A 15,547-nucleotide genomic window follows, 5' to 3' on the forward strand; every position below is an offset into this window, starting at 1 on the left:
GCATTTGTTTTTTTGTTGGACAAGCACCACTCTATTGGCTACGATTCCCAAATAAACAGTGCTGCACCGGGAGAATATATATATTCCCTCTTTTCCTTCCTATCTTTTCAAAGAGGGATTGGTATTTCATTTCTTTGTCTTCTTTTTGATATTACAGCTATAACCAAACGTGCCTCCGACATGGAACATTACAAGCTGTCCTAGCTGAAGACAAGTGACGCTCTTAGATGCAATGTGTGATTTCACACAGGAATGAAGATCACGCTCAGTTGCAGTGCTACAAGGACCTTGAAGTACGCAGTGGCCAAATCACATCAATGGGCTACAGGAGCAGAGGGAAGGCTATTTTTATACAGGACTCTTCACTAGAAACAAGAGGTCACTTAAAGTCAAAACCTGCAAGGTGTGTTCAACAGGATTTGTAGATGATTATGACCAAAGGCTGTGACAAAATGCACACATGGAAAATATGAAGTCATTTGGCTTCTTCCTACAATAGATCTTCACTCGTTGTGCCGGAATTCTGAGGACCTGCTCCATGAAATAAATGGATGCCCATACTCCATTCAGCAAACACCATGTGCACCCAGTCTATACCATTAGCAATGCAACCGACAGCCCCTGTTCTTTCATTTTTAATACTGCCACTATATTTAAAGCAGCAGAAATAGATTAAGGTGCCTCTGCTTTAGGCAGGGAGTTAATCTTTGCTTGTTAAGGAATAGCTTCACCCAAACCCCAAGTGGTGATGCTGCCAGGGCTCTGTTCCCGAGGATAAATTTCATATCTGGTTCAACCATGCAATTCTAAACCACAAGAAAACAATAATAGGGTACAATAGATGGCACATGTGAGAGATTTTACTTTCTTGGGCTCCATGATCACCGCAGATGGTGACAGCAGCCACAAAATTAAAAGATGCCTGCTTCTTGGGAGAAAAGCAATGACAAACCTAGACAGCATCTTAAAAAGCAGAGACATCACCTTGCCAACAAAGGTCCGTATAGTTAAAGCTATGGTTTTCCAGGTAGTGATGTATGGAAGTGAGAGCTGAACCATAAAGAAGGCTGATCAATGAAGAATGGATGAATTTGAATTGTGGTGCTGGAGGAGACTCTTGAGAGTCCCATGGACTGCAAGAAGATCAAACCTATCCATTCAGAAGGAAATCAGCCCTGAGAGCTCACTGGAAGGACAGATCGTGAAGCTGAGGCTCCAATACTTTGGCCACCTCATGAGAAGAGAAGACTCCCTGGAAAAGACCCTGATGTTGGGAAAGATGGAGGGCACAAGGAGAAGGGGACGACAGAGGACAAGATGGTTGGACAGTGTTCTCGAAGCTACCAACATGAGTTTGACCAAACTGCGGGAGGCAGTGGAAGACAGGAGTGCCTGCCGTGCTCTGGTCCATGGGGTCACAAAGAGTCGGTCACGACTAAACGACTAAACAACAACAACAGATGGCACATAAGGGAGCATTTTTTAAAAGCTGTATTTTAAATTGATGTAACCCACCCTGGGGTGTTAAGGGTGAAGAGCAGGCAATAAATTAAAACAAAACAACAACACAACAGCACAACAACAATAATAGTAACCACCTTCTGGATCAGGCCAATCACCCATCTAGTTCAACATCCAGTTTTCACAGTTGCCAACCAGACAACAAGCAGGACTTGAGTGCAACAGCAACTTTCCCCATTCATAATTCCCAGGAAATGGTATTCAGAAACTACTGCCTCCAACAGTGAAGGTAGAATATAGCCATCAGGGTTTGGAGCCACCTAACCTCCACAGTCAGCCATGGATGTGTTTGTCAGAGGTACACCAATTAATGATCAAAAAATGGCTAGTCCTATAAAGAAGGGAGAAATTAAGCCAAAACCATGAGTTGCAAAGGCTATTTTAACAATTAAGTCATAAAACAGAATTGCAGAGCTAAAATATATTTAGTCCCCACTGTAATTTTCATTCATTTATTCCAGACCTCTAACTTTCTCCCACTGCCTTCTGGCCAAATGAATATACTCTATTTATTGCCTGCATTTGATATCCAATGATATATTATTTCCAAGAGCTGACAGTCAGTGAGTGTTTAGCATTTGACAACATTACTGAAATAGGGCTGATCAAAATGTCCCCCTAGTAGTTTTGTGAGGAGTGGGAAGGGGCAAAACCCACCTGAGAGATGAGGGGGGTGGATATCTGGGAGGGGACTACTTGCGCTGTGGGTTAAACCACAGAGCCTAGGACTTGCCGATCAGAAGGTCGGTGGTTCGAATCCCCGCGACGGGGTGAGCTCCCGTTGCTCGGTTCCTGCTCCTGCCAACCTAGCAGTTCGAAAGCACCTCAAAGCGCAAGTAGATAAATAGGTACCGCTCCGGCGGGAAGGTAAACGGCGTTTCCGTGCGCTGCTCTGGTTCACCAGAAGCGGCTTAGTCATGCTGGCCACATGACCCAGAAGCTGTACGCTGGCTCCCTCGGCCAATAAAGCAAGATGAGCACCGCAACCCCAGAGTCGGTCACGACTGGACCTAATGGTCAGGGGTCCCTTTACCTTTACCTTACTTAGCTTACAGCAGCATTTCAAAACTTGGCACCCTCCAGATGTTGTTGGACTCCAAGTCCCATCTTCCCTTACCATGCTGGTTGGGGCTGATGGGGCCTGTAGTTGAAAACATCTGCAGAACACCAGACTGAGGCAGGCTGGATTGCTATAATATGTTTGTAAAATGAAGCTGTTCTAAGAGCTTCTTCTCTATCCTTATTATTATTATTATTATTTACTTATTTTAGTAAAAGCTTTTACAGAGCAGCTAGAAAGTGTAGTGCCACCTCCAAGTCTCAAAGTGGAGCTGGAAGAAATGTCTCTGGAAATTATTGTAAATGATCGCATAGCATTGTTTCCAGGAGCACTATGTCAGCAAAGTCACTTAAAAACACAGATGGAATCCAGAAAGAAAATAAATCCTGATAACATTTTATCAAGCAAACTGAACGTGTTTTATTTGAGGAAAAATAAATGGAGAGGTGATCTTTTTCTTAGTTCAGGCCTTGTACATAGCAGGAAAACATGCAGCGAAAAACAAATGTAGGAAAACTGCCTCAGAACGATACAGCCAATCAGAGCATATGCTACCTCACCAGAGATAAATCCAATCTCACTGGTTGCTAAGCAACACCTCCACATGCATGCCCTTGGACTAATACTATGAAGAGAATTAACCCTTAAATTACAAATTGAACAATCCCTGCTGTTGCAATTCCAACACATAGTACATAAATGTATATATTTGCCCTCAAGGGTGGTTATGGGAGTCAGATTTGAACTGGATTGGAAATAAGTCGAGCCATTTACCAAATTCTGAGAATAGAACAAATTTTGACATAAACACTGAAACTCACAAAATTAAGCTTGGCATAACAACAACAACAACAACAATTCTTACCTACTTTGCATGTTACTGCATGAATTATTGAGATGACAAATGTGAAATGTTTATTAAACTCAAAATAGCTGTAAGAACACGAAGACTACAATACTAGATTCTATGGGTCTCAGCTAATTCCTGAACGATCACGTATAGTTCCTTCCCGTTGGAAGAATTAGGCTATATTTCAAGCAACAACCCATTTGCAATAAAGGCTGATCATCAAATACTTCATGTCCCATATAAGAGACAAAATTTAAAGTGGATTTGTAAGTCTGACATGCAGTCATTTGATTTACAGTTAGCTCCTCTGCTTCCAAGTTCTGCTTGATTTACGTGGATTAAGCAGCGTTGGGAAAGGCAACCAAGTATAATATCAGAGTGTTATTGAAAACATTGTTCTGGTTTAAACAGGTGTCCAACGTATCTATTGTTTTAATTATGGTTATAAAACCATGCATACTTTCTAATGAATGCTGCTGTTAAGCTGTTTATAGTCCCATATGCTCTTCATGTACATTATATTAGTAGTAAGAACTGGGTTTGATTGATACAATGGGGTGCAGTCATTCTTGCAGTAATTTTGCTGGAGTTAAGTTAATGGAGCAGGCACAAGTTGACTTTAATGATCTTAAGCCGTTCCAGCTTACAAAATAATGGTCAGTTCTCCACCGGGAGAATTTATCTCATTGATTTTAATGTGATTCGCTGCAATGTTGGTTCTTGTCTATGCTCAGACCCGTTTATTTAAAAAAACCAAGGGGTTGGGTACAATTTTAAACTCCAATAATCACACATAGTACATTCGAATGCATGAACTACAAGCCCCATGCGATATACGATCAAGCAGATACAGAAGGTTACACTGATGCTGGCCATCGCAAAACAAAGATGGAGAACCCCTGGCTTTCAATATGTTGTTGGATTCAAAGCTGGGGGACCAGAAGTTCCCCAAACCCTGTACTAGATTATTGGAAGGATTTGTCAATAGATTTGCTGACAGATTTGTTCTTTGACTAAATGCATCCTTGCTGGATTCTGAATTGGTTGATCATGTTGCCAGTACCTGCTATATTTCATTGTATAAAAATGATTTTTGGAGGAAGAGCAACACACTTTGAGGGTGGGGAAAAAAATGCCAAGGAAGAGTTTGAATTAGCAAATTTCTGCTCTTGGACCAAGTTTCCAAACTCCCATTCTCTCTCACTGACACTTTCATTCTTTTGTGCGTGTGTTAGTTTGCCACAACTTGGAGAGCACGATTTGAGAGCTGCTCCAGTTTCTCACATGGAAATGGAAGACCAAGCCTGATATAGGTCATACACACCCCTTATCAGTGCTCAAATGCTGGTGCAGAGAGTAGGCATTATCCATCCAGGCTTGAAATGCAAAAATTCAATAAAGTCTCAGCTTTAATTAGCATGCAGCTGAGCAGAACTGCTCATCTGGTCTCCAAAAACAGCTGGTCCAAACCTCACCAGGGAGGGTGCATATTTGCAGAGAAACATTTTATGAGGCCACACACTGAGCAATACAGTGCTTTACTGTGGGGAGGCAGACAGGCTATTGAATATATTTCTGATTTATGAGGAAAAGTTGCTGCTTCCTAAGTGCTACGGAATAATGGATGCATAAATAACTGTGCTCCTTACACTACAACACCCACAAGGAACGCCACATTTTGAAACATATAGGACAGCATCAGGGATACCCTGCTTCAAACTGGGAGCCTTTGGGGCCGAATGATGGGCTCCCTGGTGGTGGTGAGACATTCAAGGTTACAGAATGAAAGCGGGAGATGCAATTGGTTGGATCCACCCTAGGTTAGTTCCCATTGAAATGAATGGGATTCAGGATGCATTAACAGAGCTGTTAATTCCTGCTTGTATTTGAGCTTTCAAATTATGTAAAAGCCACTTCCAAAAAAACTAGCTGAATATAATGCATGTTTAGTGCTCATTTCGGTGTTATTTGATTCCAGAACATATCTGTTTGTAGCATTCTTAACCCGTAAAATTAAAGGAGCAATGCCACGGAATTTGGGGTGGTATCCTGGCATATGGTTCTTTCCTGCTGACATATCAGCCAACTGCTAGGGGCCAAGGTCCCTTCAGCCCCTCAATAAAATATTTGAGGGGGCTGGGACCCCCCAAAGTTGATGGGCATTGCCATTCAAAGGTGTGTGTGCACCGCATCATGTGATTCATTATGCAGGGTGGGGCTAGCCCCCCCCCAATATTTTATTCAAGTTGGTACCCCTGTTTGCTGTTATCATGGGGGAACAGAAGCACGCAAGTGAGGAAAGGGTGGAGAATTAGCAGTGTTGTCCAATGACATCTGTTGTGCCACACCATGCCCACTGGTGCGAACAAAATTCAAGGTGGCATGCCGGTATATTGGTCAAAAAGCTACAGTTCCGTAACACAACAGATACTGCAGCGTGAATGGAACATTGGGAAACAGGAAAGAAACATCAGGAAAAACTAACACAACAGTAACCACATCTGAATGCACCTTAAAGGTAAAGGTAAAGGTACCCCTGCCCATACGGGCCAGTCTTGACAGACTCTGGGGTTGTGCGCCCATCTCACTTAAGAGGCCAGGGGCCAGCGCTGTCCTTAGTCGTGACTAAATTTACCTCCAATTGATTACTACAGGAACTAAGTGCAACTAACTTAAGCAGTGCAATGATGTCCGTTTCCTCTCCCTGCAATAAAGTTACCATTTATTTAGAGGCATAGACAACAGATGTGTCTGCCAATTCAGAAAGAGATACAGTATTCTTTTCTCTTTTTTTAAGTCCAAGAAGCAGTCACGTTCTCCTTGTCCCTTTCCTGCTCTTGACCACAGCATGTAGCCATCTGCTGAACTTATGCACAAGGAAGAAGACAGAAAAAGTCGTCTTCCTTTCAAGCATCCAAACAGGAACCAGCAATTTGCTTCGTCCCTCATTAGCACAAAGTACTCGCAATCCTAGCACTCTGTGTACACTTCCCACAATCCCCTTCTACCAAGCAACTTTGGACTGAAAAATTAGGACCACATCATACAAGACATTTTTCCTACATCTCAATGGGGAATGCCAGTTTGTGTCTAGGGATGCCGGAGAATTCTGATGAAAATGGGCATGGAAATTGCCAGTGTCCTCTTGTCCATCCCATGTCTGGAATGACAATTATTCCAATGAATAAGATTGGCATTCACAATTGGTGCTGCTTTCACTCCACCAGCAATATATAATTGATTACTCACCCCCGCACTGCCATTTGCACTGCATTTCCTTTGTGTTGAATGGTGTCGAATAACAAAATAATAACATAACAGGGTACCTCGGGTTAAGAACTTAATTCATTCCGGAGGTCCGTTCTTAACCTGAAACTGTTCTTAACCTGAGGTACCACTTTAGCTAATGGGGCCTCCCGCTGCCGCTGCACTGACACCACACGATTTCTGTTCTCATCCTGAAGTAAAGTTCTTAATCCGAGGTACTATTTCTGGGTTAGTGGAGTCTGTAACCTGAAGCATCTGTAACCTGAGGTACCACTGTAATTATGTAAAATTCCACTACAGCAGACAGGAAGTCAAGTAACGTCTTTGTTGGAATCCGAACTGCAGCAGAATGGAAACGGTACTACATGTGACCAACATGGGTTGGAATATAAATCAGCACCTTGCTACATCCTTAGTTGTGTCCAGCAGGTTACTCGAAGAGGGAAGCAATTTTCAGCAATTCACCCTCCACCTTGCAGTCGTCGTCCCCAAATCTGTTCCAGAGGGTTGTGAGACCAAACAAAGCAGATTTAATAGAGCACAGGGGCTGCAAGGAGAATCACATAAAATTGCTTCCCTCCCTGTTCTGCTGATGGAAGATTTACCATGAGCCAAGAAACACCACTGGAAACTACTTGAGGTTTATAGAGTGGCTATTGGAAGGTGGTGGATGACGGAAGACCAGCCGTCATGAGATGGTGCTTAGCATAGCATAGAAAAAAGACACAAAGAGGTAGCAAGTATTTTCAGGATGGAGGGGCAGCTCCTTTGACTTCCCTCTTCTCCGGTAACTTTTATTATCCTTTGTCCCTCTCAGCCAGCATGGTCATCTGGCAATGTCTCACGTTACATCGCCTGGTAATGGTTTAACACTCCCATCACCATATAAGGTAATCACTGCGCAGAGGAAACACAACTCCCTATAAGGTCAATACATTCTATACACTGCCAGGCACAGAGTGCTGGTCGCACAGGTCAGGAGGCACAATACAAGCCTCTGCCATGGCTTTATGACTTCCACAGGTAGACTCTCCTTCCTTGGAGGTTTTTAAACAGCAGTTGGATGGCCTTCTGCTCAGGGATTCTTTAGCTCTGATTCCTGCCTTGGAGGGGGTTGGACTAGATGACCCTCATGGTCCCTTCCAACTCTACAATTCTAGGAGTCCATGACTTCATGGACATTTTCAAAGATGCTGCAGAACTCTGTAGATTGACAGTATTAAAACATCTACAGTGACTCAACTTCTTCCTCTTTCCCAGAGTTAAAATCAACCTTCTCTCCTCACATTTCATTTAGCTCCAGTTTAGGACTGTCAAGGACCGTCATCATTCATTATTACAACTCAGTTGAAAAATAAGTTTTTGGACCACTTGATTGTGTGGGGGAAGCATTTCAAAATGTGTAATCTTTTAAATATACTGCAACTGCTACATTTTAACAGAACAAGAGCAGAAATGAATCAGAGAGGATTTGAAAAGATTTCTTGGTAAATTTTAACTCACATCTCCATGCAAAAAAATAATCTTCCAAAGTATTTCACATTTTCACAAAGTACTTCCAAAGTAACTCACATTTCCTTCACAAATTCAGTTCTACTGGAAAATGACTTCTTTCCAATTTAGGTGTGTTAGGAAATAAGAGACAGAAATGAACTTAACTGGGAAGCCACAAATGTCTTTGACAGATGAAGAGGAGTTTGGATTTGATATCCCGCTTTATCACTACCCAAAGGAGTCTCAAAGCGGCTAACATTCTCCTTTCCCTTCCTACCCCACAACAAACACTCTGTGAGGTGAGAGACTTCAAGGAAATGTTGACTAGCCCAAGGTCACCCAGCAGCTGCATGTGGAGGAGCGGAGACGCGAACCCGGTTTCCCAGATTACGAGACTACTGCTCTTAACCACTACACCACACTGGCTCTCACTCTATGACTTAGATCTAACTCTATGACTTAGTTCACACAGCAACAATAAACTATGATTTCCTACTGCGTGAGTCACAGCAAACCTTGTGCTCCCTATTATTCTCCTCTTTCATATACCAGAAAGAGGAGTGTGGAAGCTCAACAGTTCCATGTAACATCCAAACTCAGGGAACTGCAGTTTGCTTAAACTATGGGTGCTGCAGGACTACTTTCTAATGGCTTGGACTACTGCAGGACTACTGGCTTGGAAACAAACTTTTGAGGTTCCGGAAAGCATTCTCCAAAGGAAAATCAAGATTTCAAAGATCACCACACACACCCTCCGTATTCTCTTTGCAATCTATGCGGCAGCTCAGAACAATATCTGACTCAGAAAAGAGCTCCTTCTAGTTTGAGCTTCCCAGCATCCTCCCTACTCTTCTCTTTTCCTACTTTCCAGCGAGGATGGTGGTACAGATTGCAGGTTGAAGGCCATTTTTCTTCCTTTTACTCCATCATGCACAATAGTAGTGGCCGCTGAGAAGACTCAAACTCCTAGTGCTACTGCTCTGTCAGTCAGTCCTGCCATAGGGCAAAGCACATCAGGACAACAAGGGCAGAGAGGAAAGGCAAAGGGAGAAAAAATCTTCCTTCTTTCTGCTCTCTAAGGTTGCCACCATTGCCAACCCTGCTAGAAGTTAAAGAAAGGGATTGATAGGGTATTTGGGTAGTTGATAGGAAGGTGGTGTTGAATCCCTAAGACCCTGGGATTGGTGCAGGAAACGAACAATTTGTTTCAAGATTGTTTCCAAAAACTAATTGGTTTATCTGGGTCTCCAAGGGAGAGTTCATTTGGGGGTTTGTTCGCCCATCTCTTGTACAGTGGTACCTCTGGTTGCTAATGGGATCCGTTTTGGAGGCCCATTCACAACATGAATAGAACGCAACCCGCAGTGGCACATCTGTGCATGGACAGGTCACAATTCGCGACTTCTGCGCATGCGCGTGACATCATTTTGTGCGTTTGTGCATCCGCGAGTGGCAAAACCCGGAAGTAACCCTTTCCGGTACTTCCGGGTCGCCGCGGGACGCAACCTGAAAAAACGTATCATGAAGCAAACGTAACATGAGGTATGACTATATTTAATTATGGTTTCATAACATATCTGGATCTGAAGCTAGATTGATCCTGGCTTGTTCTTATTGTGGGAAGGTTTACTTTAGCAGAGTTAAACAATCCCCTTTAAAGTGGTACCTCAGGTTAAGTATTTAATTCGTTCCGGAGGTCTGTACTTAACCCGAAACTGTTCTTAACCTGAAGCACCACTTTAGTTAATGGGGCCTCCTGCTGCTGCGCCGCTGCCGAAGCCCGATTTCTGTTCTCATCCTGAAGCAAAGTTCTTAACCTGAAGCACTATTTCTGGGTTAGCAGAGTCTGTAACCTGAAGCGTATGTAACCTGAGGTACCACTGTATAAGTTTATGCAGCAATCAGCTTGTTGCTGACTCGTCTAAGTTCTACTAATAAAAATGCCTTCCTGGTTAAAGATCCCTTTGAATCCTTCTTAAAGAATACACACACGAATCTGTTATCATGTTAATATAAAACTATTTTACTCTCAGATTCATTCAGGTTTACAGAACTGCACCTGAAGGCAGGCTTAGGTTACATAACAAGCAAATAAACTATACCAGAGGGAAGTTGGTCCTGAGGTGACTGCAGCTGAGCAGTTATCTTTCAAAACTACCAGCAACCAACAAACTGGTTGTCACAGCAACCGGTTAGAACACGGAGGCCGTTAGTCCTCTGTCGGAATGTTGCACTTGACCTGCACCTTTACATCCCACACTTATCAAGAAGCATTTAAACAAATCACAGTTCCCAAAGTCTGGATTCAACAGGGAACTGTGGCTTGTTTAAAACTAATGGTGGATTTTTCCAAATCGCTTCCTACCAAAACCAGCAGCAAAAAAAGAAGGAGAGGGCATGCAAGCTCAAATCTCAACCTGGCGGATTCACATGGTTTCCCGCTATGGCTTGAACTATTTCTATATTTCAACATGCACTATATTGCTTTAGTCTGGATCACCTCTCTACTTCTCCTTTCATTCATGAAGCATGTTACTGTACAACACAACCACAATGCAACTAGAAGGATGACGCATTCGCTTCCACCACACAGGAAAAAAAGAAGAAGAATTTTATCCTGCTCTGACTTTGCGGATGATTAATCCAAATTGCCCTCCACAATCCCAAAGGAGTCAAATTAACAGAGAAAGAGGGGGAGAGACCTTGTGCAAGTTCTCCTATTGATTTCAACTGCTCAACTGAGCCTAGCTCCATTTTCACACTGAGGGTCCCAAGATACTCCACTGTGCTAATCAGTCATGTATTTAATTGCTACTTACCTGCTACAGCATCTGAGATCCATCACAGAAGCCTCTTTAATTAGGGATTAAAGAGGAAGCCAAATACGATAGCACACTGTTCCTGACAGGAAGGTAAATTAAATATAGTACTTCATTCTGGCCTGGGCAGGGGGGAGAGAAATTACTGTAGAAGTAACTATTTTTTATTACACAAATCCATTGAAATAAATCCCATCCATTCTGTTTCTCTCGTTCTACACGCAAGTGTTTACTTGGCTTAGGGTTTCCTGACCTGGTGGAAAAGTTTGAAATTGTTTTGCTGAACTATATGTCTTTTAGCCCTTTTAGATTCTTAGGGTCTAATACAGCTATTGTTTGGAAACTGGCAAACAATACCTATGAAAGAATAACACATACAGAACCATGAGAAGTCTTGTCCTTAGTGTTGGTTGGGAATTTTAAGAAACCAAAGAAGAAATTCATTGCAGTTTTGAAATAAGTGGTGGAAATCAGGGCAGTTTTGAAAGTTTCACTCCACCACCTTGATTCAAAACACTTTCCAGTTCTATACAAACATAAACAAAACCTCCTCCCTGATGCCAGGAACCACCATGCAATAATAATAATAATAATAATAATAATAATAATAATAATAATAATAATAATAATAATTTTATTATTATTATTATTATTTCACAATATCTTAAGAAATGTCCAAATGCAAAGCAAACAAGCAACTTTCCAAAATATATAGCATGTAAGAGAAGGATGTGAGGGACACGGGTGGCGCTGTGGGTTATACCACTGAGCCTAGGACTTGCCGATCAGAAGGTCGGCAGTTCGAATCCCCGTGACAGGGTGAGCTCCCGTTGCTCGGTCCCTGCTCCTGCCAACCTAGCAGTTCAAAAGCATGTCAAAGTGCAAGTAGATAAATAGGTACCGCTCCAGCGGGAAGGTAAACGGCATTTCCGTGCGCTGCTCTGGTTCGCCAGAAGCGGCTTAGTCATGCTGGCCACATGACCCGGAAGCTGTACGCCAGCTCCCTTGGCCAATAAAGTGAGATGAGCGCTGCAACCCTAGAGTCGGTCACGACTGGACCTAATGGTCAGGGGTCCCTTTACCTTTACCTTTAAGAGAAGGCTGTGAGGTGGAAGATTCCACAAGCACCTCTCCCCTGCCTTGGCAATAACAACAACAATAAATTCCATCACTATCAATTCCATGTCCTTTCACGACACTTCAAATCAGCTGCTTGAAAGGGTTGCCTCACTCTGCTTATTGTAACATCAATGCAGCCTGTAAAACACTACCAATTCTCCAACATCCCAGATCAGACCCACAAGTATGTATATGAAGTCCTGTCATCTGGCCAGTCCAGGACCTCCACACACACTGCCCAGGCTTGCACCCAGCGAAGTCACTTCAGTGCTGCTAATGCAGTGGTTTGACTTCAGCCATTGTCTCTCAAGACAGATGGACGCCAACAACATTGCTTACTCATTAAGTGAAGCACATTGGGGCCAGAAAGCCGCACAAAACCCAAATGCACTGGCTTACATTGAGACACATTTTCCATTTCAATTCCCATTTGCCCAGTTTGGAGAGAGCCTTTCAGAGCAGCACATGAATCACTTTTTGTTCTTTACCACCCTGCCCAATTTGGCATCAACAGCAAACTTGGCCACTGCACTGCTCACCACAAACTCCAGCTCATTTATGAACATTTATCTTTGGACGTACAAATGGATGGATACCATTAACTCCTAAGCAGAAAGTAAGTGCTATGTTAATGGCAAAACCTGTTATTATCCCTGGTCCTGGATGCCTAACACCCACAGAGAGGGATATTTGAAGCAGGTTTCATGTTCCCTGCAATGCACACCAGTCCTGCTTCCACTACCCTCTGCCCACCATAATAACAGTGAATTTCTTTATAGCTTTACGCCTCCCACTTACTGGAAGGAGATACTAATGGCAACGCTGGATACTGCCTTATACCAGACAGTTTGTCCATCTAGTCCTATAAGACCTACTTTGATGGGCAGCAACTCCCTAGGGCATGGGAGGCAACATCTCCAGATGTTGCTGGACTACAATCACCACTATTCCTGGTCACTGGCCATATTGGCTGGGGCTAATGGGAATTATAGTCCAACAACATATCGAGGGCAACACATTGGCTACACCTGCCCTAGGGCCTGGGGCAGAGGCCTTCCAGGTCACCTGCTACCCGTTCCTTTTTAAACTTGAGATACTAGTGGTGGAAACTGGGACCTTCCACCTGAAAAGGATGTGCTCTACCTGACCTGCCAAGTGCCCCAGAAAAAAAAAGGACATCCCATTTTTTCACGCAAGATCTTAGTGGCCATTTTGGGTGCCACAATATCACATGCTGTAGGGCCACTCTCTAGCCCCCCAAAAGTGGTTTTGGGGTGCTAGAGCAGGCGTCGGCAACCTAAGGTCCAGGGGCCACAAGTGGCCCAAGGGGGTTGTTTAACTGGTCCACGAGCCGCCCCCCGAACAGAGCTGCCCACTTGGCAAGTCCCCATGCGCAGCGCAGGACAGGGACCTGCTTCCGCAGCACTGGAAATCGCATCTGCGCAGACGCAGACACTGGAAATTGCGGGCGCACAACTGCACACAATCCGACCCACAGAGAGACCTCTGCTGAAGTGAACCCTGCCAACCTCTGGGCTAGAGTGTTGCATGGGTCACCTGACATGCCCGGGAGCGCGTCCTAGAAGACACGTGTTCTGGTTTCGGGTTCGAAAAAGTAGGATGGTATGCTCTACCACTAAGCTATACCCGCTCAAGTTGACCCTCTAATCTTTGCCAAAAGACTCCACTACAGAGATGGAAGTCAGGGAGCAGCTTATAGTTACTCTGGCTTCTTTTTTCTTATTTTCAAGATATATTTATTTACACCACTATATGGCCCAAGCAAATCCTCTGAGTGGCTTGCACAATGGAATGCATATATTGAGGGCAGGGAATAATACATCAGGAAAACTGAGCAGTAGACAATAGCATAAGACTGTGTAATACAATGTCTTAAAAAAGGAGAGGGATACACAATGAGGACCCCACCTATAATCCTTGCCTGTTGGGGTTCCCAATCTGACAGCCAAGAAAGATGACCCATCTCACATTTTCAGAATCTAGGATAACTAAACATGTAAACTGCTGCGTACACTTCATTGTTCCAGCCCCGTAAGGAAGAAAATAAAAAACCTCTGGCACATACCATTAAATAACTGTGCTATTATAAAGAAATTGGTGCCATTCACAAAAATACAGCCTTGTAAGTAAAAAAAATGATGCTGCTGATATCTGGTGAAGCAATTTTTTTCTTTCGAAAAATGTTTAACAGTGCAGTGCAGCCAGCAGACACAGAGGTAGCTGAGCTCTGGAGCTTATAAGCTTAGTGAGAGTGTTATCACTTGAGGGACAATTCAGAGCCTTTCAGCAAAATTGTATACATGGATTTAGGGGTGGTTACTTTTGTTTTGATTGCAAGAATTTGCTCCCTGCACGTCCCACTGGAAGTGTTTTCCTTGAAGGGAACATCTGCGGCCTGAAAAATTGCAACACCACGTTATAATCTGCTGCCTGAAATAGTTATGTTTAAAGAATATGGGATCGGAGGCAAAGGTGAATCATTTCCATTTTGTGAGGAAGGGGTGAACAGCAACAACATCTTAGTAACTGTGCGTGTTAGGATTGTCAACAAGTCTAGAGAAAAAGAAAAGTCTGATCGACTACTGAGTAACAGTGGTTTAATATTCAAAATCAACAGCTTTTTGTGGCATGAAGCTAAATAATATTACCTGCTGATTGTTCCAAAAAGTCATAGAAAGTGGCAGGCTATTTGTTCATCTAGCCTAGTACTTTCCACTCTGTCAGCAGCTCTACCAGTCATCTGCTAGCACATCATTTTAACTGGAGGAGCCAGGATTGAATACAGGACTGTCTGTGCAAACACAGGAACATAAAGGCTGGCAAATCAACCCTCCTGTGTGAGAATTGCTTGCAGACAACTGCAGTGCCTGGAGACAGTCAGGTTCTGCATCCATAGCAGTGAACAGAGGAGGAATGGCTGCTGGGAGGAGCTCAGAGAGAAGAAAAGCCATGGTGCATCTGCAGCAGCACAACCGGACGCCTTACTCTGCCCCAGCTGCAACAAAACAGGTCTCTCCCATATCAGTCTCTACAGCCACAGCAGACGCTGCAACCTTCCAACAGTGTGACTTTACCCTGAAAACCAATCTGCTCCATTGTCTCCTGAGACAGACGGATGCCAACATACACATATACAGTCATACCTCGGGTTAAATGTGCTTCAGGTTGAGCGTTTTCAGGTTACGCTCCGCGGCAGAATGCATTACTTCCAGGTTTCGCCGCTCGCACATGCGCAGATGCTCAAAATGACGTCACGCGCATGAGAAGACGTGGCGAATCTCGACCTGCGCATGCACAGATGCACAGACGTTGGTTGCGTTTGCTTTAGGATGAGAACGGGGCTCCGGAATGGATCCCGTTCACATCCAGAGGGACCACTGTAGTTGATTCCTGTTA

The 15,547-nt window shown here is 43.6% G+C and overlaps 1 protein-coding gene and 1 long non-coding RNA gene across 30 annotated transcripts in view; one reads left to right on the top strand and one right to left on the bottom strand.

Moving 5' to 3' along the window:
* DLG2 (discs large MAGUK scaffold protein 2) overlaps positions 1–15,547 on the bottom strand; it is an 874,668-nt gene that overhangs the window by 398,819 nt on the left and 460,302 nt on the right. The window lies entirely within an intron of this gene.
* Positions 9,595–11,569, top strand: LOC307215229. The gene is made up of 2 exons (XR_013838407.1): positions 9,595–11,104; positions 11,329–11,569. It is a non-coding gene; the product is annotated as an uncharacterized lncRNA (long non-coding RNA).

Source organism: Podarcis cretensis (assembly GCF_951804945.1).
Source record: "Podarcis cretensis genome assembly, chromosome: 4".
Classification (NCBI taxonomy): domain Eukaryota; kingdom Metazoa; phylum Chordata; class Lepidosauria; order Squamata; family Lacertidae; genus Podarcis; species Podarcis cretensis.